Source organism: Malaya genurostris, chromosome 3 (genome assembly GCF_030247185.1).
Source record: "Malaya genurostris strain Urasoe2022 chromosome 3, Malgen_1.1, whole genome shotgun sequence".
In the NCBI taxonomy this organism is placed as follows: Eukaryota; Metazoa; Arthropoda; class Insecta; order Diptera; family Culicidae; genus Malaya; species Malaya genurostris.
The window spans coordinates 280,448,777-280,473,670 of record NC_080572.1 but is presented as its reverse complement, the minus strand read 5'-3'; positions in this window follow the sequence as shown (position 1 = coordinate 280,473,670).

The window sequence follows — 24,894 nt, the reverse complement described above, 5'->3', positions numbered from 1 at the left end:
GCGATTGAATTGGATTGAATTGACTGATGTTTGAACGTGTCAATCACAGCACGTCAGCTTGATCAGTGGATGTCAATGGTTATATATTTCGTTCAAACAAATCAGAGTAGTTTAAATATCGCTTCGAATATCGTATAGTACCAGTGACTGCAGTTTTTTATCTGACGTCAAATATTGAATCGAAATATACCCGGAAAATACAGTATAAGCAAATGTTTCTTCATGTACTATCTACTTCTAAGGGATAGTTTATCAAATCTAAGGGACAGTTTATCAAAAAAGTAGATGTTGGTGTCAATTAGATTATTGATGTGGAAAACCGGGGAAAAATATTTTTCTTTAATTTGACATTCAAAAATTGTATGATTATAATTGAATATTTCATTTTTATGTAGTTTTCTGAAGAAATAAATCATAATACATTAGCTCTAAGTAGTATATCCATAAAGAAAGCAGAAATCCGTAGATCTTAGCATCAAACATAGCTAACAAATCACTGGTGGCGCTTGTCGTGAACAGCAATCTTTATTTACGAACGGAAGCGGAAGTTGGCCAAAATAAAACTTTTGCCAAAAATATAAATATTATTATAGCGTTTCACGATTATTTGATATTTTTCAAATTTAAATCTTTTGATAAGAGAGTTTTCTTTGTTTTATCATTTATTTTACCCCGGCTTTAACCATTTCGGTCGTTCACCAGGGAGATGATAGGAGAGTCTTAAAATTGCACTTTAAATGTCATCATAATCAGTCGTGCCTCGTACACAATCCTGTAATTTTTCTCAATCTCGAACAATCTATATCTTTTCAGAGACCCCTAACTCAAAACAGGGAAAAAATTGTATCGTTGACTTTGTTCAAGACTTCATCAGAATATTTTACTAAAAGGGAATATAGAAGTCTTCGGTGAAGCGGCTTTCAGTAAAATGATCCCATTGTCATTGGAGGATGCCAGGATGTGTGCGATTGGATTGGAAGAGAAAAATGTTTCGTTGAAGGATTTGTAATCGAACAAATAACGGAAAACCCCCAGAACCAAGGTTCATATTCAGGTTTTCTAAAATTTACGATTAAATTCCGAATTCAGATCCAGAATCCGGGTTCAGATCTGAAATCCAGGTCCAGAATCGAGATTGAAATCTAAATTTGGAAATAATGGCTAGAATTGAGAACTCTAGGATGCTAAATCAAACTCCAGGATCAGAACTCAAGGTCATATTTCAGACTTCGAACTTGTATTCCGAATTTTTTATACACCTAGCCGTCAACCTCGAACCAGGAAATTATTTTTATAAAGAAACACTAGAACAAATTATGCAAAATATAGCCCAATCAATCGTATAATGCGCCACTACAATCAATATTGCGAACATCTTGACCTTGGTAAGTCCAAAAATGAAATGAAATTCCAGCTTAGTCGTAGAAATAATGCGTAGTATATAAGTAAACATTGTAAACCATTTATATGTAGTCTACATTTGCTTGACAAAAATAAATAAATTACAAACAAATTAAAAAAAAAATAAAATTCAGGTCTTGAATCTGAGTGTAGGTCAAAAATCAAGGGCCAAAATCAAAATCCAAATTTAGAATCCATACATTTTCTATACTTGAATTTTGACCATGACCTAAACTTTTGACTACATTTTATCCGTGAATTTTGAACTTGAACGCATATTATGGACCTGAATTTCCAATTCTAAATGTTGAATCTGAATTATGGCCCTGACCTGGACTGGATTCTGCTTGTTGTCCTGGATTCAGAACCGGGACCTAAATTTTGGATCTCGATTCGGACCCGGAAGCATGTACGCATTTTGGACCAGGATTAAGAGCCAGGATCTATAATATAAAACTGAACCTTTTCTCCGCAGTTAAAGCCGTGACTTAATAAACGATGTAAAAAAATTCTGAATCTGGATTTTGAACCTGTATTTTAAACCTGGATCTCGTATCTGAGTTCTTGACACGGATTTTGGACCCGAATTCAGGATATGGATTCTGGATCTAAATTCTGAACCTGAGCTCAGGTGCTAGATTTTGGATTTTGGGCCTGAATTTTTGATTTGAAATTTGAACCAGAAATCTAAACCCGAAATCCGGACTCTGAATCTGAATTTTGAATCTAAGTTTCAGCTCAGAATTCCGAACCTAGCACCTGAGCTCAGGTTCAGAATTTAGAATCCATATCCTGAATTCGGGTCCAAAATCCGTGTCAAGAATTCAGATACGAAATCCAGGTTTAAAATACAGGTTTTTTACATCGTTTATTAAGTCACGGCTTTAACTGCGGACAAAAGATTCAGTTTTTTTAATATAGATCCTGGCTCTTAATCCTGGTCCAAAATCCATACATGCTTCCGGGTCCGAATCGAGGTCCAAAATTTAGGTCCAGGTTCTGAATCCAGGACAACAAGCAGAATCCAGTCCAGGTCAGGGCCAGAATTCAGGTTCAACATTTAGAATCGGAAATTCAGGGTTCAGAATTTGGGTTCAGGTTCAAAATTCAAGTTCAGATACAGGTCCACAATCCCGGTGCATGGTCCTGATCCAAAATTTAGGTCCAGAATCTAGATCTGGGAAATAGGTACAGAATTCGGACCTAAAATTCAAGCCCATAATCTGGGAGCAGAATCCAAGTTCATTGCTCAGGGCCAGAAATCAGGTTCAGAATCCAGATCTCAGGTTTGGATTTCAATCCAAGGTCCGGACCCGAATCCAACTTCCGGTTCGGAATTCAGGTCAAAATCCATAATTCAGTTACAGAATCCAGGTCCACAATTACTGTTTTGGGTCCCGATTCAAAGTTCAGGTTTCGAGTCAGGGTGCGAATCACGTTCCAAAACCTAGGCCCAGATCCAGGTTCAAAATTCAGGAGCAGAATTCTGGTCTAGAACTCAAGTCCGGAATTCTGACCGAAAGCCCAGACACAAGCTAACTAATCAGATCCAAAATTCGGAGCCATAGCTCGATCCAGAATCCTTATCTAAATCCAGAATCCAGATCTATGTTCAGTTCCAGGTCCAATTCTAGAATTCAGGTCAATAATCCGGGAATCAAGGTACAAGTCCTAATTTGAAATTGACGGCCAGAATTCAAACACAGAACTCAGATGCAGAATTCAGATACAAAATCCAGGCCCAGAATGCAATACCAGAGCCTAATTTTAAATTCAAGTCCAGAATCCAGTTCCATGCGCCAGATTTTGAAACCAGATTCGAAATCCATGCTCTGAATTCAAGACCCGGTGGAGATTCAGCATTCTGTGCCAGAATTCAAATTTCCGAGATCCGAGTTAAGAATTCAAGTCAAAGTTTAGAATAAAGGTCTAGAATTCAGGTTCAGAATCCTGGCCCAGAATCTGAATCAAAATCCTAAATCTAAGACCAGGTTCTGTATCCAGGCCCAGAATCAGAATCCTGGTCCATGTAAGGTCTATCTAGGTCCGGAATTCGGATTCAGATTCAAAATTCAGATCAGGACCGGTGAAACATGTTAATCCCAGGTGGGTAATTTTTCGTACCGGGGGGAACGACCCACCGTTTCGAAGTATTATCGTATAAGTAAAAATTATGTTTATCCTCTAAAAGGGAAAGGTCGATTTTTGATTAAGATTTTGTTTCGGTTTAACTGTGCATGAGACGCTAAAATTCGAAATCTGAAGTGTTTTTGGACAAAAATCTTGAAACAAAATTGCGCATTTAAAGATTGAATACGACCTAAAACTACTGTGGGGTTGTTCGAGTTGTTGACGTAGGACTACATAACTAGTTTCAAAATCACTGATGGAAGTTGTTGAACTCGTTCATCCAGTACTTTATAATCGAAAAGTAATTCCTTGGTATTACATTTCTATTGGCGTTCTCGCCAGATATTTCTCGCTTCGTCAGACACTCTAACTAACCAGATCTTTTGCCAGATTTGCCCAGATTTTATCAGATTTCCCAGTTCTTTATGGGTTTTGGCCTCTATACGATAGGTGGTGAGACCTTTTTTTTTGATCGCTGAAAATGAAGCCCGGTCAAAATTTCCTTCTATATAGTAGATCCAGACAATTCCAGATAAATTTTTGAATCAGAGACAGATTTTTGAAAAAAATATACTGGCAACGCTGGCCACCAGTGTTTTTCAATGCAAAACGCCATGAGAATCCTTCCAGGTCGGGACTCGAACATACGACAATTGGCTTGTAAGACCAGCGCCCTATGCATTGTGATGACATTTGTGATGTCAAACAAATCTTATTTTTCAAAAGTAGCAACCTTCAGATGACATGTGTTAAATTTTTACGTCAATCGTTCCACAAACACTAAGCCTACCGATATATAAGTTACTTTTACGTTGGTTACGTTATTTTTGAATTTACGAAAACATGGAAATAACGAAATCCTTGAATTGATAAAATATATCTTCTTAAAGGGAAAGTTGCTGAGTGCTGGAGCAATGAGTTGAGAACTGTTTCTCGCACTCGGATCCATTGAAAACACAGATTTCTGTCATCCGGAAAAAAATTAGGCAAGTTTTGATAATCGTAATGAACGCAAAATCAAAACTCGTGAGATTAGGTGTGCTGAGATGGTTAGCCCATCAACAGAATATGCTTTTTCGATCTTACGCGAAAATCTGGGCATCAAAATGGTCTTTTCCAAATAGGTGCCATGTTCGCTCACAATAGAACAAAAGCAACAACGCATCAACGATCCAGAGAGCTGTGCGGCACTGTTTAGTAGCAATAGAAAAGATTTCTTGCGTTGGCATGAAACAATGAATGAAACATGGATCCAACATTTTTCGGCGGGGTCATATCCGCATTCAGGCGGAGAAAGTCACCCGAAAACGAAACAGGTAGCTGGTACAATCATGGCGTCAGTTCTTCGATGCTCGAGTATAATTAACATCGACTGGAAAAGGAAAGTACCATCAAAAGTGATTATATTATTGAATTACTGATGCATTTGAAGAGCAAAATCGAACAAACAGCCTCATATGAAAAAGAAAAAAAATATCTTTAACCAAGACAATTCACTGTGTCACAAGTCAATGAAAACAATGGCCAAATTGAACGAATTGGACTCCGATCTGTTTCCTCACCCACCATATTCTCAATAACCGAACGTCCAGCAACTACTTGTCCTTTTCTGATCTGAAAAAGATACTCCCGAGAAAAATTATTGGCTCGAATGAGAGAGTCATCGTTGCAACTGAATCCTATTTTGAGACCATGGACAATTCATCCAATCCCGATCAACAGAGGATAACAAAATTGTATCTGGGGTTGTTTTGTTTTTTGTATCTAAATTAGTCATAATCTTGGCCTCGTTAATAGTTAAAATAACAAAAATTATAACTCAATTTAACCTAGGTGATAACAAAATTGTTACAAACCTTATATCTAAATTTGTTACAAATTTAGTATGACTTTTCAGCTGTTATTACCCATTTTCTGGGGGGAAAGGCTTTATCGTGCAAATCTAAAAATAGATTTCGCGAAGTAAGATGAAATTGCATACCTTTAGGCGATTTGATTTACGATTTCGAACCGGGAAGTTTTGAGTTGCCAACATACGCTACGATTGCATCGGGGCATGAGAACCAACTATGGCTGGGAGGATATATTGGCATCATAGAATAACTAGTGTAAGCCCTAATGGCTACAAAAATAATCTATCGCTCTCCACCTCTTTCGTCGTTTCCTTCCAACCGGCATAGGAATGACCAAAAGGCTATTATAGAACTATGAGCAAGCTTTTTTTGGTACTGAAGAATAGTTGTAAATGAACGGAAATGATTAAATTCAGTGAAACAAAACTATCTTATAGAATCTGAGGAAATTAACTAATGAATGATAGTTTTTCTGTTTTTTTTCTTCTTTATGCCAAGAGGGCTGACTTTCAAGTAACGTTCGCATCAATTCGCTCGTTCAGTTGAAGTAGTGAATTTTCTGTACGTGTATGTGTGTCGATTGGCGGGTATATTTGATTAAAATGCGCACTTAATTTTATCGGAGATACATCGTAAATTTAGATTAGAATAAAAATTCGTTTAAAATTCAGTGAAAATCAGAAGTATATATAACATAGATTCGAATAGCAAGTTTTTATGATTGATGCAACCAATTGCCTATTAGTCACATTAGTTTGCGATATCCGCAGCCAGAAGCCCAGCAATTAATGTTCAATTGACTCACAGAATACCCGGTGAACGACCGCAACTAGGTTAAAACCGGGTATAAATAAACGATATAATAATAATAATGACTCACAGAAAAATGATTCAAATGGAAAATCTCATAATGCGGGTCGGTTGCTTTAAACTCTAATTGCAAATTTCGAATTCCAGCTTATGGTTCCGGATTGGAAGTAATCGAAATACCACGAAATGTGACTATCATAAATTTATCAGATATGGATATATTGAACTTTTCAAATCGAAGGTATTATGGTGCAATAAATCGTTTTTGTTTGATTCATGAATGTAAAAATGTTCATGCAATGATATAGATGACAATGAGCAAAATTCGATATCTGCAATTCGTAGATCTTTTTAATTGATGACCTAACCAACTTATTTCGATTTTACTGATTTTTGATCCAAAAATTGCGAAAGTGATTCGATATTACTTTAGTTTGCGTTAAGCCATGATGATATCATCAGCGCCACCAGTGAACATTTTTCACTGTAATATTAACAAAGTTTTTTTATTTAGAACTACGTAAAAATTCATCAGATCAACATAGTATAAAGTACAGCAAGAACTAAAAATAAATCGATACGAATTTTTAAAGTTTTTTTTTTCTCTATTTCCAGTACATCCGGGGTTTGTTAAACTAAAGTCGCTATTTTCAATCTGCAAGTAAAAGACCTATAAATCGAGAAAGTATTGAGCTGAGTTTAGATTTTGTTTCTGAGCCCAGTTTAGATTTTGTTTTCCGTTTATTGTAGCGTCACTTTTGAAGACATTTTGAAATTTTTAACACTTATCACTCTGTGTTTTCGGAAACAAAAATTGGCCACCGATAAAATTGAAAAATTTAAGCATTCATTTTACTCCAAGATTGTGAAAATCATCTCTTAGGAAACATTGCGGATTCAATGAACTGAGTCGAATGCTATATCACTATTTCCAATATTTATTAATCGAGTTTGCCTTACCTTTCTTTGTTCATAAGAGAAAAAGCGCAAAATCATCTTGAAAAATATTTATTTTCAATTAAAGATTAATATTTGAATAAAAACTTTAAATAATTTAAGTAGGAATTACTTAGGAACGTTCTCAAATTTAAAATTTAGGCTGTCATTTCAAAATCAAATATCAAATTATTGTTTTCAAAAGCATCTTCAGGTATGTGAAATTAGAAAAAAATGTTTGCTACTGCTCTTTATTGAACCATAGCATTTTTCGGGTTGAAAGTCGAAAACATGATCGACAATAGTTTTTGAACTCTTTTGTTTTCAATTCTCTAGTATAGTTTTACCTGAAATATAACGGCCCTTAATATAACATTTGGACTTGCTATAATCTTAATAAAATCTGAATGTTTGCTTCTGATTTGGAATCATATTTATAACATAATGAGATAACAGTTCGGCTGAAAAGTTCGTATCGTTTAATAGAAACACACATTTTTTGCCAAAATTCGTTTTTATTATTCAACTTAATTGCCTTCAGAGGCGATACAGCGATTATAGCGATCTTCCAACTTTTTGATACCATTTTTGTAATACGATTTGTCCTTTGCCTCAAAATAGGCCTCAGTTTCAGCGATTACCTCTTCATTGCTTCTAAATTTTTTACCAGCGAGCATTCTTTTGAGGTCTGAGAACAGGAAAAAGTCACTGGGGGCCAAATCTGGAGAATACGGTGGATGAGGGAGCAATTCGAAGCATTGTTTTCAATCATCAATTCGTTGTTGTTTTTGATCGATTGTGAGCTCACGCGGCACCCATTTTGCACAAAGCTTTCGCATATCCAAATATTCGTGAATAATATGTCCAACACGTTCCTCTGATATCTTTAGGGTGTCAGCTATCTCGATCAACTTCACTTTACAGTCATTGAAAATCATTTTGTGGATTTTTTTCACGTTTTCATCGGTAACAGCCTCTTTTGGACGTCCACTGCGTTCATCGTCTTCGGTGCTCATATGACCAGTACGAAATTTTGCAAACCACTTACGAATTGTTGCTTCGCCCGGTGCAGAGTCTCGATAACGCTCATCAAGCAATTTTTTGGTATCGGCGGCACTTTTTTTCATCAAAAAGTAGTGTTTCATCAACACACGAAATTCCTTTTTTTCCATTTTTTTCACAATAACAAAAGTAGCTTCACTCAACATGCAATATCTCACAAACTAATAATCAGACAGCTGTCAAATTTATACACGTATCTTTTGAAGGTTGGTACTAACTGAAAATGGTATGGATTTAATTCTAGTGGCGCCCTCTCATAGAAACGATACGAACTTTTCAGCCGATCTGTTATAAATATTAAGATCACATATAATTTTGATAGAATCCTGTTATGCTCTGTTGATCGGGATAAGTAAGGTATCTAAAAGTTAGAAAAAACTAGAACGATTGCATTGCATTTAAAGGTGATTATGTTTATTAATAAACAAAACTTTGCACATGAATTGTGATGTTCCTAGTTAGTTCCTGGACTTTTAATAATAATACGGTAATATCGAACCGCACAGAGCGCAATTCGATTCGATACTGAATCTTGATTTGTGTGAGTGATTCTCTTACATGCGAGCGCACTCATCGAAGAACAGAAATCTTCTGGAAACCGTGAACTTGTGTATACGAATCTGTCGTATCTGTTAGCGGAAACCATGACAATGGTTTGGGAAACAGAGAAAATTAGACATGGTTCGCTATTAATTGATATCTTTCTAAAGCTTGCTTCATTTAGAATTGGAACAAACTTTTGCACATATTGTGGCGCTCCTGGTGGATGGATTTGGAAGCTCTTGGCGCCCACGTGTCGGGAATTTTGTCAGCTTCACGTATGATTTTTGACATTCCGAAAATCGACTGTACTTTGTAAACAATCAACATGGAAGCCGAAAGAAGGAAAAAAATTGTGCACAGTTATTTGGAAAATCCATTATGGTCTGCATCTAGGCTAGCTAAACAGCTGAAATTGCCCAGAAATACCGTATGGCGCGTTATCAAACGGTATAAGAAAACATTGACGACGATTCGGAAGCCTCAAGCCGATCGTCGGAGTCGAACTGACGACCGGAAATTGCGTGGTAAGATTTTGAAGACGATTAAGAGGAATTCTAATCTGTCGGACCGTGATTTGGCCAGAAAATTCGGTGCTGCCCATAGTACCGTGAGGAGAACTCGACTCCGGGAAGGAATCAAGTCGTATCGAGCTAGCAAACAGCCAAATCGGACCATGAAACAGAATAGTGTGGTCAAAATTCGTGCTCGGAAACTATATGACCAGGTGCTGACCAAGTTCAACGGGTGATGGACGATGAAACCTGTGTCAAGGCTGACTTCGGTCAAATCCCAGGTCAAAAATTTTTCTTGGCAACGGCTCGGGGGGATGTTCCAGCCAAATTTAAATTTGTTTTTGCCGACAAATTTGCAAGAAAATTTATGATTTGGCCGGGCATTTGCAGCTGCGGCAAAAAAACGAAAGTTTTCGTTACAAATAAGACAATGACATCGGAACTATACCAAAAAGAGTGTCTCCAAAAACGAATTTTGCCGTTCATTCGATCCCACGACCATCCTGTAATGTTTTGGCAAGATTTGGCATGCTGTCATTACAGCAAAGCCGTTTAAGAATGGTATGCAGAGAAAGTGGTCCAGTTTATTCCGAAAAACCTTAACCCACTCAACTGCCCCCAGTTCCGCCCTATTGAGAAATACTGGGCAATCATGAAGAGGAGACTCAAGGCAAAGGGAAAGGTTGTCAAAGACATCAATCAGATGACGACCTGGTGGAATAAGATAGCTAAAACGATGGACGAAGAATGTGTGCGCCGCCTACTGAGCCGTGTTACAGGAAAAATTCGAGAATTCCTTCAAAACCGTGACGAATAATTTTATCCGTATTTTTTCTTAAAAGTATGAAGAAAACGCTACATTTGTATAAAAAAAGATCTTGAATACAATAATAAATAACTGAAATACTGGCAATTGTCTTTGTTCCAATTCTATTTGAAGCAAGCTTTATATCTATATAATATCAATATCAATACATTTCCAAGCATTATGTATAATGATATCGAAAATCAGTAAAAATGGTTGAGTACGCTTTCATTTGCATTGATGAGACGCTTAAGCTTGACTCTTCTACTAGACGGTGAATGTTAAGTTACTAAACGACTTCTTCTTGCTCAAATGAACCTTGTCACGTCTAACCTTACTGTTGTATATCTTCAAATCCTGACTCTTCCTTGAGTTGTAGCATTCTATAATTTTGATATCATTTATTATTTCGAGTTACAATAAAAATATTCTTATTTGTATAAACAATACATATATTACCATTGTGTTTCGCTTGAAACTGCAGGGGGGTAATTACCCACCTTTGGAATTTGCGGGTGGGTTGTACTACCCACCGTACCCACCTCTTTCACCGGCCCTGATTCAGATCCTGAATCACTATTCAGAGCCAGAATTCAGACCAAGAACCCAAGTCCTGAATTCAGATCCAGAAGCCAGTTTCAGGATACAGATCCGAAATCTAGGTCTAGGTTTAGAATCCAGATCCAGAAACAAACAAATCCAAGTTCAAATTGTGCATTCATGTCCGGAATTCCGATTCATAATTCAGATCCAGTATTAAGGTCCCGATTGTGAGAATAGGTTAAACTACTATTTCGCACTATTTAGCAGTGCTTGATGTCGAAAAACTTGGTGGATGGTGGAGAGAAGAGTAGTAAAATCGAATGATCAATCTTTACATTTTTGGTGTGTTCAAAGAAACTTTTCAATATTTGTCCAGACTCGAAAGCTGACTGAACATTCGAAGTCACAAAAAAACACTTTACGTACTTTTCTTTCGAAAATTGATCTAGACTGTCATTGGCAAAGTTCCAAACTAGTTTAATCTATTCTTTCAAATAGGTAATGTCGAAAAATGACAAACCCTGCAAAAAAATGCTGCACTAGTTATTTTCACAAAACCAGACAAATTTTCGGATAAAAATAATGAAAAAATCTTTATCGAGTACTACACTGAAAAACATCTCAAAATTAATTTAGACTGTCTTTTGAAAAGGACTAGACTTTTGTTTACCAATTTTGTTGCAACAAATTATAGTCGAAAAATGATGAACCCCACAAATAAATTGTAGTGCTAGTGTTGTTGATAAAATAATTTTCTAATACAAATACTGAAAAATTTTGAAGTAAAATTACAGAAAATTCCATAAATTCAATATTTAAATGGTATTTTGTATCAAAATAATTAATTATTTTTCCTGTCAACCTTCCATTCTACTGTAGGTAAAAAGTAGTAAGACTTTTGAATTATGTTTCGCGCGGAAACCTTGTTCGTCAAAATATTTTTTTTCTAGGTTGGAATGACTGTCAGTGACATCTGTCACTTCAGAATATTCGTCTATCTTTCTGAAGTATTAAAAGTACAATCGGATATTTCTACAATGAGTGAAACGTTCCGAAACGATCAGAATGCTGTAAAAAGCCTTCGGAGATAATCGTATGTCACGAGCAAGTGTTTTTGATTGGTACAAGTTGTTCAAAGAGGGTCGATAAAAAGTCGAGAGAATGCAGGCAGTTCTCTTCGATTATCGAGCTGTGATACACTTCGAATTCCTCCCAACCGGCCAAACTGTCAACAAGGAATATTATTTAAGTGTTACGCGTCATTTGCGCGAAGCTATTCGTAAAAACTGGTCGGATTTATGGACCGACAACGCTTGGTTTTTGCATCACGATAATGCATCGTCGCATACTGCATTGATTTTGTCGCAAAAAAATTAACCAATATCGTTCCGCAACCACCGTATTCAGCCGAATTAGCTCCATGTAATTTCGGGTTATTCAGAAAACTCAAACGACCGCTCCGGGGAAACCGTTTTGAGTCAATTGAAGACATCAAACGTGAATCGCTACGCTATTCCGGAAATTGGCTTTAACCAGACCCTGTCAGCTTGGAGCGAAATCAATCTTCAGTTCAGCAACGCCATCGCACGGCGTCTCATTCAACATGTCATGTCAATTGTATGGGTGCGCAGTGCTGCTATTTTGGCGCGCACGAATTTGACATTTCTCTCCTCTACTTCTATGCATGAGATTCGATGCGGAAACGCCTTAGGGCGCCATGCTCGAAAAAAAGTATGTTGCCAATGAATTGTTCGGGAAATTTGAGAGCTGGATATCTTGTTAACATGATGTCTTTGCTTTAACAAATGTTTCGAAGATTGAAAAAAAAAAACGTTGGTACAAGTGTATTGGGATCTTTGAGGAGGATGAAATAGATTTAAAAGAATAAATAAAGAATTTTGAAATTATGAACAAAGTCTTACTATTTTTTGTGCACAGTAGTATGTTGCAAGATGGGCATTTTTAAAAGAAAATTGTTTTTCTAAATAAAATTTTCTTGGCTGAAATACGATTTTCTTCAAGAATGACGAAATCTCATCAAAACGATAGAATCTCGATCTCGATTTCATGCGTCTATTAAGAATCTCGCCAGTGCCTAGTGAGAGTGAGGTGAGTGAGGCAATCGCCTCGAGCACCAACATCCAGGGGGCGCCAAAACATGATGGAATTGGTAAAAATTTGTTGCACGATTAGTTTATTAAAAAAATGATTTCTTGTGAATTTTTTGGGAATACTATTTAAATTAGATTAAGTTCAAGATTAGTATTTGTATTGTACTGTTACTTAAATCCGTTGAGATGCCACCGTAATCATAATCATTTATTTATATGAAAGTGCAACTTTACAGCCTATTTAGCAAACAAAACCGCCTTTCAGTGACGACCGTAACGACTATCTTCCATGAGAGTTCTCTGTTGGATTATCGTGCTTCTGCTGATGTCTACTGTTGTGAAATGAGACTAGAGCAGTCTAATTCACTTGGTGGATACCGTACTGTGTTCCAAGCAGAAATATATGCGATTCTGTGAGGAATAGAATCGGTACTTCAGCAGAGAATCTCTGGTAAACGAATTTATTTTTGTTCCGACAGTCAGGCAGCTTTGAAGGCACTCAGTTGATTCAAGGTCGAATCCTGCATGTCTACTGCACTTTTCCAAGCATTTTTACAGTGTTCTGATCGGAATGTATTGAATAATATTCGTGTGATTTGTATGAATGCGATTACGGTACTTCATAGCGTCTGATATGTAACTGTCCCGCATTGACGCAGCTACGTGTCCGGGATTCTGGTTCTCCATACATGGTTGAATCTGTGTATGGTGAGTTAGAGTTGAAGGATATTCTATCGTTTCTCACCCAATGTGGTAAGGAGCTATAGTCAGAGAAGTTCATCGTTCTTCCTGGAGTGAATGAATCCTTTCTGTATTGACCCCAAATTGGTTTTTTGTGTACTGAATTTACATCTGCTCAAACATATAGCGAATTGGTCTGCATTCTTCCGGGAATTTCGACGTGAATTCGTTTTCGTTTTCTATATAGAAATGCAAGACCAAAGTACGGAAAATAAAACCGTACAAACAGTGGCTAGGTCGCATCGATTCGAGTAGATACAACTATATATTTGTGATTATGAGTGGTCGAATCTTCAATTTATAACGAACGATGTATAATTTTCCCTGTTTATCAAGCCGTTCATAGATGGCAATTTCGTATACATAAGATCACTTTGCATTTAAACTAAGCCTCTTCACACAAATGAAATCATTGACTTGTACTTTGTGTGGTTCGTTAACGCCGTAAATTCTGTGTTCATCATCAATTGGGCCTCCTTTTATGCGCCGTTCGAGAGACAATGATTTTTGTCCAAGTTCTGCTGATTTTTTGCATTTGAGGTGCTGAACGACCTCGATAATCAAGTGCAGGACGGTTTTGCTGCTCCATGAATGTTTAACACAGATACTAACAGTGATTTCGACAATAGTGACTACACAACTATTGTCAAATTCACTGATAATATACGTCAACAGTTGGAACAAACCCAATGGGCTATCAATTACAGTTTTTTCTTCTATGCACTAATAACATATACCCAAGAAAGAATTCGAATACCGTCAAATTCAGATATTCTGGAAACTGTTCGGCAAAACCACAGACGTTGAATGTGCACAAACATGCAAATAAATGTTAATATAAAAAAAATTACTATGAATCACATTAAAATGTTTTTTATATAAATCATGCTGACTTTTGTAATTTAGACTCAGATTAGTTATAAATCTTATTTTTATCTATACATTCACGGCAAAAATGAAAGCGCATATATTTTTTTTAAATTTAGAGAAATTCTCAAAGTTGTAAATGAAATTACTATGGAATTCACCCGATAAATTTAATGTTGTTCGTAAAGCAGCTTTTTCAACTTTTTTGTGAATTTCAAAACCATTTCTGGACAGATTTAACACAGGTTTATACTGATACTTCATTTTGCTCTATAAACCGAATAATTGGCAGGAATATGATCTTAGTTTAAAGTTTCAATGCGAGATTCATGATGTAATACTCGATACTGCAACTAGAATTTAATAAAATGGCTTGGGATAACCTTACAGAAAAATAAAATAACGTCAGCTCGTCTGCATAGTGTTGATTAAAAGATTGGTGAGGGTGAACTATTTTGAGTTCGCCTTGGGCACCAGAAACGCTAACTACGCTAACTGAAACTCGCAATCAATTTAGTAAGAACAATTAAATTCAACACGAGAATTTGAATTTGAATTCTACGTATTTTCTTAGTTCAAAACTTCAATCCGTTTCGCTTCAGCATCTTAGTAGGCATGTCTAGACCACGGTCTAGACAATGCATCCTGTTTTGCTGTTTTGCGCTAGAGAGCAAATTCATGTTATGACAAGCACCCAAAGTACTCCGGGTTGTCGTAAAAAGTTTGAACAACAATGAGTGAAACCAAACAGAAAAAAAAGTTGCCCGATAAAATCTGCAACCATTTCCTTTAGGATTTTTTTTTCACTCCGTTTTTCGAATGCGGTGAGAACGATAAAATCACCGATCAGGTAGTTTGGTATGATCTCAATTTTTTGCCTCTTGTGTAAGCTCAGCAGGTAGCAGGCACCTGAAATCTTTTACGTGACCCACCCGGAATAAAAGCCGGAAACAATAACCTTCTCGAGAATGGTTTTTTTTATTGTCCGTTTGTTTGGCGGTTGTGTTGTCTTTTTTCCGTTTTCTGCCGCTTATCTCGGGCAATTTCGGCAATCGTCCGGTCGGCCAGAAGAAGCATGCAGTAAACGAACGAAGTTCCTAATGGGATCTATTTGTAAGCGAAGATAACACACTTTCACGCCGGTTTCCGCTTTGTTAGCCATCAAGCGGATTGAGCCGGAATTGAATTGCTTATTGAATTCGATTGCGTATCTTTGCAGTCCTGTCAAGTTAAGTCACGGCCTACTACGGAGTGTATTTCCAGTCAAATTTATCAATCAAACAAACTTATTTCGGTCAGTTTTGTTTACGTTCGATAACAGCCCCACCGGTCCAATGACCCCGGTCACGAAGCCATACGGACTTTATGATGTTTAGCCTACCTATCGAATATGTCCTCCCGGCGGTCAATTCGAAAGCAAACAAATTAATCGCTTCATTCGATCGTCGGTGAACCGATAAAATATCGATTTCCTTTCAGCTCACGTCGATGTCGTCGCTGACGCCGTTTTGCCGTCGTCGTCGCCATCGTCTTCGTCACTCCCGAATACAGAAACCAAAAAGTGATTAATTTACAGCCACCGCGCGCCACCGGTAGTTTTCGCATTCACAGTGTCTTGTGGTGCTCGATTGAGTATTTGTTGGTTTGGTGGCTCGGTTGGTTGGTATCAGTTTTTTTTCCTCCCTCCAGCGAGCGAACGATTGAAATAATTTGTTCGCCGCGGAAAGTCGGCCAAACAACACAAGCGCCAAAGGCTGACCGACCGACCGGCTGGACTACGGCGGGGCCCACAGATCTGAAGGGGCGGTGAGTGTTCACCGCGTAAAAATCGCTCAACATATGTTCAATTGCTGTTAAATGTTGCTATAAATTTAATTAAGCCACCGTTGTACGCACACGCGTTTTTTTCCTTCTTCTTCTTCTTCTTCTTCTTCTTCTTCTTCTTCTTCTTTCTTGTGGCACGATCCGTTCGGTTGAGGAATGGCGAGGAGGAGTAAGTGGAAAATACCGGCGAAATTGCTCACTCACTCAGTCAGCACACAACCCCCTCCCCAGACAGAAAAGTGTGTTAAAGCTGCCTGCATGCGCAAATGCAAACGTAAAGCACGGCCGGCCAGACCTGGTTCGAATCTAGGTCGAACCGTTTACCGCCCCGACTGCATTTACGGGAATTCGTGATCGCGCTTTTTTTTCCTGTTGTTGTTGTCGGGGGGGAATCCAACCGTCCAGTGAATTTCTGCTATGTACTCCCAAACGGGCAACGGGTTGACCAAATTGACTTAGAGCTATATTGGGGAGTGCGAAACTGACCTACCGTATCAAAAAACGCACACAAACATGCGGATGGCCGAGCAGTCGGTGCATTTGCCATGTGCAGGTGTTCCGGGAGTGATGCTGGAAAAAAAAACCTAGCGGATCATTCAACATAATAATGATGATCGTGTTGTTTTCTGGGTTAACTTGCTGGTGCACCATTCGGGATAATTTGATTAACCTGTAAACCCGAAACAGGTTCGGAAATGCACTTGATTAGCCGAAAATGTTTCGAATGTTCTAGTTTTTTTTGCTCCACGTGCGTTGAGTTCAGATGAAAATGGGTAATGGTTTTCTGGCTTCCCTCTCAATCCAGCTTCCAATGAATACGAATCATATTTTAAAGAATTTTGTGCGAGTTATTCGACAAAGCTTACGAGCTAATTGTTTCCATAGCAACAACGAATTGATTTAATGAAACTAAGGTCCGAAGAAAAATTGGAATGAAAAGTGTCCGTGAGCGATTTACCACCAGTTACAACAAACCTACACTGAAAATAATTTGCACGCCAGCATCATGTGCAAAGCATTAGAACTATCACTGCTTGTAGAAGACATGAAATTCATGAAAATATAAGGGAGAGTGTTCAGTTACCGGCACCCTTTTCTTTTTAGCTCATAACTTCTAACTTAGTTCACATTATGCGGACATCTACACATCAATGGAAAGCTAAAGTCCCCGGCTAACAACTGATTAAGAAACTAAGTTGATTCATTTGATGAGGGAGTGGGTAATGTCAGAGACATGACTGGATGTCGTGAATACGAAAACAACTGACATGTTCCTTAACACTTCCGAATATCAATTAGTCGATCAATTGTATGAAATATGCAAGCATTCCCCGTTTTCACATTTTTCGCAAAAACAAAAAAAGCTTCACTGGATCTCGATTACTGTGAATTGCACACAGCGGAAAGTGCAAAAATCTAATCAAACAGTTCTAGATTTGCACTAAACTGAGGATATTTACCTTCGATTTGCGAAGAAGAAATCCTAATAGTTCTTTAAAAAAATTTTAGAGCCATTAGAACGGCTGATTTTGTGTGATGCTCTCCACTGTTGTCCTCTTTTCGTTGTTTTATTACCTATGCAAACGACTAGCAGCTGTGACGTAATCACTCTTGTCGGAAGCGAAACTAGCTTTTCAAATGACACACATATCATGATATCTGCTCGCAGTGGCGATAGAATCCAAACTGATCCAATTTTTGTTAAGAGGTTTCTTTTTACGTGATTTCGTTTGTAGTTTTTTTTACTAATGGGCGGTCCTAACGGCTATAAAAATAACAGCATATCGGATTTTAATGTCGATTATTTCATTTCGGATTTGCATTTCATTGAAAGAAACTATTAGGATGCTGTACGAGATTCATTTCTGCCTTTCAGAAGGACCAAATTGTGGAACTCACTGCGATATTCAACACTGTTTGGAACATTTTTCTCGAACGATTTGTTGTACAGCAGCAGATATTTTGTTCTCTTCCTTAGAACGCATTCTGATTGGCTGGTGTTGACATGGGTCAAATGAGACAGGTTTCTCAATAGTGTGCTGTTGCTATACACGTTTAAGTTGAAAAATTTCGATTCTATTGGTAGTTAGATTAAATAAATCCTTTCACAGATCACTGAGCTATGAGCTTTAAAAATACGAGAAAGGCAAACACGCCTTATGAATTATCCTCTTTGATACTCGTTTATACCAAACATTGCAGAAAAGTTCAATTTTGAATTATTTGAGATTGTGTCACACAACTGAAAATTTTATCATTAAATTGTGATCATATTTCCGATGGCATGTAGCAAAAATTATGTCGATTCGTTAGATACAACAAGAGATATTCACGATCAAAAACTTATCACTCTCCCAGAGGGTACATTTTGAAAAGGCGCCCCATAGTAAAGTAAGTCGTATTCACGACAAAAATTGTTATCAATTTAGTAAAGCAATAAATTTTGGCCATTTTTAAAGAGGTGTTCGATTACCGGCACCCCAAGAAATTTCGCTAAAAATGGAAAAATGTAAGTAAAGACTGCAGCTATTCAACGAAAAAGCTGAATATATTCTTTTTGGAAGCGTTTTTGACAAAAGTCTTCATTGTCTGATTGTGACTTCGCCTTGGCTCTCTTGGTCGAATATTTGGATGGTGGTGCCTTTGGTATTAATTGGGCCGGTCTTCAACGTTTTTTCTTAGCCGGAGCATCTGCTGTATGAGCAGCTAGATGTTTGTCTCGACAGCAGCCTGCATATCACTGATAATTTTGCACGATTTGTCGAAAAAATGGGGTGGCGGTAACCGAACATCTTGGGGTGCCGGTAATCGAAATTGGTAGAAAATTTGAAAAAAAAAAAATTGCAAATAAAATCTTTGGTTGCGAAAATTTTGATAGCATCCGGTATTAAATCACGAAATACACCTATTTCACCTCATAAATATAAAATCCACTCACCTTTCCGATTGATGCTCTTCAATTCATGATACTCTAAAAAAGCACAAATCGATAGTCCCACGACAAAAGGGCCTAACTGCAGATGAGAGCCTCTCTTTGTTTACTTTCTCTTTTGAATATTACGGAGCCATTATTGCAAATTCTCTAAAGTTTCCAATATAAATCGAAAACTTGTAGTTTTACCTTGAATGTTTTGCGAAGAGTAAAGTGTCAAATAAAAAATCAGTTCGGTAAATCGTGAAAGAAAAAGTAAACAAAGAGAAACTGTCATTTGCAGTTAGGCCCTTTTGTAGTGGGACGGTCGAAATATTGTTTAAACATTAAAATGTCTTAAATCGTGCACTGGTTTTCCCATGAATTTGATCTGTATTATCCTCCACATCTTTTCAACATGGTTGTCATTTGGAGATTGTGAGAGTCAGTATATTCCGGAGGTCAACCAGTATTTTGCTGACTTTGCAGTAAAATTGTACCAAAAACGTAAAATCTTTAAAGTTCATCCAAAGATAAATAATAAAGGCATATATGTGCTTACAAATATTTAAAGAAAATCTGGTCCGCTCCCGGTACTTTCTAAAATGACCGCACTCACCGCTTGGTGGAGTGCGAGATTAATTGCATTGTTATCATTTCGACCAAAGTGTGCCATAAAAGCTAATGAATCGAGAGGGTTCTCACCGTTTGACATTTGCATTATAAATGCGATGATGGGAACTCAGCAGTGCAACCAATTTATCACCATTGGTGCCAGTTTCGCGGAGGACCGTAGATTTGCGCCAAAAAAAAGATCGTGACTGTCATGTCTGGAAATTCGTTTGTGGTTCATCCTTATTCTGAATAACGACTTATTGATTTTTCGATCGGTTGTGATTCGAACGAATCCTAGCCAAAGATAAACTCAAGATAAAGTAACAGATCGGCTGAAAAGTTCGTATCGTTTCTATGAGAGGGCGCCACTAGAAATAAATCCATACCATTTTCAGTTAGTACCAACCTTCAAAAGATACGTGTATAAATTTGACAGCTGTCTGATTATTAGTTTGTGAGATATTGCATTTTGAGTGAAGCTACTTTTGTTATTGTGAAAAAAATGGAAAAAAAGGAATTTCGTGTGTTGATGAAACACTACTTTTTGATGAAAAAAAGTGCCGCCGATACCAAAAAATTGCTTGATGAGCGTTATCGAGACTCTGCACCGGGCGAAGCAACAATTCGTAAGTGGTTTGCAAAATTTCGTACTGGTCATATGAGCACCGAAGACGATGAACGCAGTGGACGTCCAAAAGAGGCTGTTACCGATGAAAACGTGAATAAAATCCACAAAATGATTTTCAATGACCGTAAAGTGAAGTTGATTGAGATAGCTGATACCCTAAAGATATCAAAGGAACGTGTTGGACATATTATCCACGAATATTTGAATATGAGAAAGCTTTGTGCAAAATGGGTGCCGCGTGAGCTCACAATCGATCAAAAACAACAACGAATTGATGATTCTGAGCAGTGTTTGGAGCTGTTATATCGAAATAAAACCGATTTTTTTCGTCGATATATAACAATGGACGAAACATGGCTCCATCACTTCACTCCGGAGTCCAATCGACAGTCAGCTGAGTGGACTGCACGCGATGAACCGAACCCAAAGCGGGGAAAGACTCAACAATCGGCCGGTAAGGTTATGACGTCTGTATTTTGGGAATCGCATGGTATAATTTTCATCGACTACCTTGAAAAGGGAAAAACCATCAACAGTGACTATTATATAGCGTTATTAGAGCGTTTGAAGGACGAAATTTCAAAAAAAACGGCCTCATTTGAAGAAGTTTTGTTTCATCAAGACAATGAACCGTGTCACAAGTCGATGAAAACCATGCTGAAATTGAATGAATTGGGCTTCTAATTGCTCCCTCATCCACCGTATTCTCCAGATTTGGCCCCCAGTGACTTTTTCCTGTTCTCAGACCTCAAGAGAATGCTCGCTGGTAAAAAATTTAGAAGCAATGAAGAGGTAATCGCTGAAACTGAGGCCTATTTTAAGGCAAGGACAAATCGTACTACAGAAATGGTATCGAAAAGTTGGAAGATCGCCATAATCGCTGTATCGCCTCTGATGGCAATTATGTTGAATAATAAACACGAATTTTGGCAAAAAAATGTGTGTTTCTATTAAACGATCACAACACAGCCATCTGACACCGGTATGTGAGTACCAGCCATTTGAAAGTACACCGATTACGTTGAGCCCCTCGCGTTCTGAGCCCCAAACACTGCGATGTTTTGATTATGATTTAGATTTGGGGTATAGTGTTGCAGACTTTTTTTTTGTTGTGCAGACTTTTACAGACTTTTGAAATTCTCGCAGACTTTTGCAGACTTTTGAAATTCTCGCTGACTTTCGTCTATATTAACAGACTTTTGAAATTTCCGCGACCTTGTTTTTTTTTTTTGCTCGCCAGGGTCTGCAGATATTTGAAATTTTTACCTGGCATCTCTGTTTGATACTCATCGCAACTCTCGAGTTGTGAAAATTACCTGCACTTGATGTCCCAAAACACTGTCTGCTGTATTTTAGCTAAACCGACAAGTTATTGTGAGAGAGTCGACTGAAAATTCACTAATTTTCGTGCTATTAACGAGGTAAACCGTAAAACAATTGCATTACTGATTGTTTGTTTACGTTGCAATCAGCTGATTTTGAGGGCCGGTTTCAGTCAGTTTGAGGCAAAACAACAAGCGTCTGCTCGCTACATGCGTCGTAACTATGACAATGCTTGTTTATGTTTGAAAAATTTTCAAGTTATAATATGAACGACATTTTTCTGCATATGCAGTAATTCTTAAAATAAGTACATAAAAATATCTTAGAATTATTGCTTAGAATTTATTCAGTATATTATTGTCTCATCCCACGAAGCATTAAAGACAATTGAAGCAAGAATGTGATGAATATAAACATATGTTTGCTTTCTTTCCAACAACTCGTATTGTTTCCATGGCATTTTTCCGGAGTTAGTCGACGTTTATTAACGAAGGGTCAATAAAATTAAATTATTATAGTTTGTCTTTGTTCCAGCTACTTTGGATTTTTTTAATTCAAAATAAAAGTGATTATTGTTATGAGCATGACTTACAGCTTCATTCAATTGTACATTACTTTACGGATCGAATAATGCTTGCGCTAATTTTATTGCCAATTCGTAAGATTCCTTTGCACTTGCTTATGGGTTTTTTTTCCATAAATACGTTTATTTCTTAAGGCAGTTTACATAAGTTTTTCTTCGCCGTAGCATCACTTTTACATAATATTCTTATCCTAATTTAATTCTAACATAGTCACAACGTTTTGAATTTATTAAAACATATTCTCTTATAGGTTAAATATCATCTTAGGTAACTCGTCATTAATTATGAAATCTACTCGGAAATATTATTTGAACCAAACGATTAACTTCTATAAATTATAAAATAAGCTGTTATTTTCAGACATTTTGTTGATAATTTCATAAACTGTTTCGAGTTTGTTTGTATCATTACATAATTTTTATTCTAATTTAGCTATTGGTTGAACTCATGGACGCAGCTGGGATCAGAACTAAGTCTTAAAAGGGGCCTTTATTAAATTGAAACTCCAATTTTCTTTATGAAATGATAAATAAGTTTCATGTATGAAAGGTCACGACAAGCAATAATGTCTCGAACTGGGATATTGGATAGTTTACCTTGGGTACGCAAAGAATTTATTAGTTGAGATCTGACATCACGATACTCCACGCATGTCCAAACGACATGATCAATATCCCGATAACCTTCTCCGCAAGCACAATGATTAGTCTCGGAGAGCCCAATTCGAAGGAGATGTGCATCTAACGTGTAGTGATTGGACATGAGTCTGGACATCACACGAATGAAATCCCTACTCACATCCAGTCCCCTGAACCATGCCTTTGTCGATATTTTCGGAATAATTGAGTGCATCCACCGACCCAGATCATCTCTATCCCAAGATGCTTGCCAGCTGGCAAGTGTTCTTTGGCGAGACGAACTATAGAATTCGTTGAAAGCAATCGGTCGCTCATAAATTTCACCCTCAATAGCACCACGTTTGGCTAAATTATCGGCTCTTTCATTGCCTGGAATGGAGCAATGAGCCGGGACCCAGACTATAGTGATTAGATAATTATTGTTCAATATGTCGTTCAGGCACTGTTTTATTTTACCCAAGAAAAACGGTTCATTTTTGCCAGCAGCGATTGAGCGAATGGCTTCAATTGCACTCAGACTATCTGTGAAGAGGAAATAATGGTTTGGAGATAATGTGACGATTACACTCAAACTATAATGAACTGCTGCTAGCTCTGCTATATAAACAGATGCAGGTTCTTGAAGCCTAAATGAGGCCGAAACATTATTGTTGAACATACCAAACCCTGTCGCTTCTTCAATTCGCGATCCGTCCGTGTAAAACATTTTCTCAGAGTCAATATGCCTGAACTCACTTGAAAATATTTTTGGGATTTCTGTCGAACGTAGATGAACCGGGATTCCACGCACTTCGCGCTGCATGGATGTATCGAAAAATAAAGTTGAGTCAGGGACATTTAGGAGGCTGACACGGATAGGAATATATCTTGAAGGGTTGATTTCCTGTGACATATGGTTAAAATATACTGTCATAAATTTTGTTTGAGATCGAAGCTCGACTAGTCGTTCGAAATTATTAATTACCATGGGATTCAGCACCTCACATCTTATTAGCAGGCGTGATGAAAGCTCCCAAAATCGATCTTTTAATGGAAGAACTCCCGCCAGAACTTCAAGACTCATTGTATGTGTCGAGTGCATGCAGCCTAAGGCAATTCGCAAACAACGGTACTGAATTCGCTCAAGTTTGATAAAATGAGAGTTTGCAGCGGAACGAAAACAAACGCATCCATATTCCATCACTGAAAGTATCGTTGTTTGATACAATTTTATTAGATCTTGCGGATGAGCACCCCACCAAGATCCTGTTATTGTTCGAAGAAAATTTACTCTTTGTTGGCATTTCGTTATCAGATACCTAATGTGTCCTCCCCACGTGCATTTGGAATCGAACCACACCCCGAGGTATTTAAAAGTTAAAACCTGTTGGATCATTCTTCCCATCATATGGAGCTGAAGCTGCGCGGGATCATGCTTTCTTGAAAAGACGACTAACTTTGTTTTCTCCGCAGAGAATTCGATACCAAGATGAACAGCCCAAACGGACAAGTTATCTAAGGTATCTTGCAATGGTTTATGCAGATCAATAGCTTTGGGTCCAGTAACTGAAACCACGCCATCATCTGCCAATTGTCTTAGTGTACATGGGGTTACTAGACAGCTGTCAATGTCATTCACGTAAAAATTATAGAGGAGCGGACTGAGGCATGAGCCTTGCGGGAGACCCATGTAGCTAATTCTGAATGTTGTCAAATCGCCATATGAAAAATGCATGCGTTTCTCTGACAAAAGGTTGTGCAAATAATTATTTATAACCGCTGGAAGTCCATGTTGGTGGAGCTTGTCTGAAAGAACATCAATGGAAACTGAATCAAATGCTCCTTTAATGTCTAAAAATACAGATGCCATTTGTTGCTTTTGAGCGAAGGCAATTTGGATGTCAGACGAAAGTAATGCAAGGCAATCATTCGTCCCTTTATTTCTACGGAAGCCAAACTGAGTATCTGACAACAAACCGTTCGTCTCGACCCAAGTGTCGAGACGTCGTAGAATAATTTTTTCGAACAATTTTCTGATGCAGGACAACATCGCAATGGGTCTATATGAGTTGTGATTG